Here is a 3,150-nt window from a genome sequence, read left to right as displayed (position 1 = left end):
ATACAACCTTCTGAATCTCCCCATAATTCTCCCATTTTTGTCATCAAAAAGAAATCTGGTAAATGGAGATTATTGCAAGATTTAAGAGCCATTAATAATGAAATGGTCATTATGGGACCTGCTCAATCGGGGATTCCTCAGTTGTCTGCTTTGCCAAAAACTTGGTATGTTTTAGTTATAGATATTAAAGATTGTTTTTTTTTCAATTCCAATTCATCCTGAGGATAGTCCACGTTTTGCATTTACTATCCCTGCACTGAATCATGAAGGTCCTGATCAGAGATATGAATGGAAATTACTCCCTCAAGGGATGGCTAACAGCCCAACTATGTGTCAAATTTATGTTAACAAAGTAATCCAGCCACTTAGAAATCAAAATCCTGAGCTACAAATATTTCACTATATGGATGACATATTATTAGCACACAAAGCTAAAAACACATTGCTAGAATGTTATGCCACACTTACAAACTTATTAAAAAAATTATAATCTAGAGATAGCAATAGATAAAGTACAATTAAATTTTCCAATTAATTATTTGGGAGTTCTATTATCCTCAACCATGGTCCGTCCACCAAAAATTCAAATACGAGTAGATCAACTCAAATCACTTAATGACTTTCAAAAGTTATTAGGAGACATAAATTGGATAAGGCCTTATCTAGGTATTCCAACAGGAGAATTGGGACCTTTATTTGATATCCTAAAAGGTCCATCAGATCCAAATTCACCCCGAATGTTAACGCCTGAAGCAAGAAAGGCATTAAAAATCATTGAAACATATATGGAAAATATGCATTTGGATAGAATTGATATAAGTTTGCCTTTATTATTTATTGTACTATCAACAAAAAATATTCCTACAGGAGTATTTTGGCAAGAAGGTCCATTATTATGGATACATTTATCTCATTCTCCTAACACTATTCTTACTAGGTATCCTGAGGCTGTAGGACAATTAATACTCAAAGGAATAAAAACAGCAAAGGCAGTGTTTGGAATTTCTCCTAATAAAATTATTACTCCATATACTATGAATCAAATTGATGAATTAGCTAATGAGTTAAATACTTGGGCAATAATCATGTGCAAATCTAATGTTTCATTTGATAACCACTTACCATCTAATCCTTTATTGTCTTTTTGGTCATTGCATCCTGTAATTTTTCCAAAAATGACAAGAAAAACACCTATCATGAATGCTCCAAATATATTCACTGATGGATCAAATAATGGTACAGCAGCAATAGTTACCCCTGATCGAACTTTTACATTTTTAGTACCCAAACAATCAGCTCAAAAGGTAGAGCTTAATGCAGTATTACAAACTTTTGTGATGTTTAAAGATTCTGTATTTAATTTATTTTCTGATAGTCAGTATATAGTTAATGCTATAGTATCCCTTGAAGATGCTGGTAGGATTTCCCCTTCTTCTACTGTTTTCTCTTTGTTTTCCACTATACAAAGTTTAATCTGGGACAGAAAAGATCCATTCTTTATAGGACATATCAGGGCACATACAGGATTGCCTGGAGCCCTTAGTTTGGGCAATGATTTAGCAGATAAAACTACACATGACATTCATATTTTCTCTATACTAGAAGAAGCTATAAATTTTCATAAAAGGTTCCATGTCAATGCTAATACTTTACAAAAGCGTTTTAAAATAACTAAGGAACAAGCTAGACAAATAATAAAACAATGTCAAAATTGTGTGACCTTTTTACCACAAGTTAATCTTGGAGTCAATCCTAGAGGATTGATACCTAACCATATTTGGCAGATGGATGTCACACACTTGCCAGAATTTGGAAAATTAAAATATTTGCATGTTACAGTTGATACTTCTTCTGGATTTTTGATGGGCTCCCTTCATGCCGGAGAAAAAACTAAAGATGTTATAGCTCATTGCTTACAAAATTTTGCCACTGTGGGCATTCCAAAACAGTTAAAAACAGATAATGCCCCTGGTTATACGTCTACTTCTTTTAAACAATTTTGTTCATCATTTGGAATTACTCATATAACAGGAATCCCATACAATCCACAGGGACAAGGCATAGTTGAAAGAGCTCATCAAACTATTAAAATGTACTTATTAAAGCAAAAAGACGGAATTGGGAAGGGGTATATATTCCCCAAAGATAAACTTAAAATAACCCTTTTTACTCTAAACTTTTTAAATTTGGATTCATCAGGACTTAGTGCTGCAGAAAGGCATATGAGTCCAAAAAATGTACATAAGCCCAAGGTACTTTGGAAAGATATTCTAACAGGACAGTGGAAATGTCCTGACCCAGTAATTGTCTGGAGTAGGGGGTCTGTTTGTGTGTTTCCACAGGAAGAACAGCAGCCAATTTGGATTCCAGAGAGATTAACTAAAGTCCTGACCCACTGATTGTCTGGAGTCGGGGGCCTGTTTTTGTGTTTCCACAGGGAGAACAGCAGCCGATTTGGATTCCAGAGAGATTAACTAAAGCAATTTCTACAGACCAAAAAGAAGATGATTTGGCTCAAATCCATAACAGCTGATATCCAAAACTCCAATTTGGCTATCCTTACATGTGCAACAGAACCAGGATGCTTTTTTCAATATCTATTTTATTCTATTTTGTTTTTTGAGCTCATATAGACCTAGGTTAATGTTTTGCTGATCAGTTCTATATATATATATATTTTTTTTACTATAGAGTTTTTAAACATTGCAATGGAGATTTCACCTGTAAAAAGTTATAAGGCCTTTACCATTATGTTATGTGTTGTATGTATTATATTATGTGTGCACACTTGTGTTTTGTGTTTGAATGTACATATGTCCATATATCATATATGATGAGCGCTCATTAAAAAAAAAAAATGGATCCAAAAATTTTTTTTTTATTCACGTGATTTAAATGGTTTAATTTAAATTGGGTAAATAACTGTTAAGAATTGTTTTAATATGTAAACAAAAAAGGTTAACAGATCTGTTTGTTTACTTTCACCTATCCTTTTTATTATATTTAATAATTCTTTTCAAGATAATGTAAATTGTTAAGAAAATTGTTTTCTTTTAGTGCCTTCTAGAATGTTACACAATTATTAATATTAACCATTATTGACAAAATTCTTATCTTCATCCCAGTGCTGGTGGAGATAATGTAAATTGT

This window comes from Urocitellus parryii, chromosome Y, assembly GCF_045843805.1.
Source record: "Urocitellus parryii isolate mUroPar1 chromosome Y, mUroPar1.hap1, whole genome shotgun sequence".
Classification (NCBI taxonomy): Eukaryota; Metazoa; Chordata; class Mammalia; order Rodentia; family Sciuridae; genus Urocitellus; species Urocitellus parryii.
The sequence above is the reverse complement of the archived record's forward strand: the minus strand, read 5'-3'. Positions refer to the sequence as shown.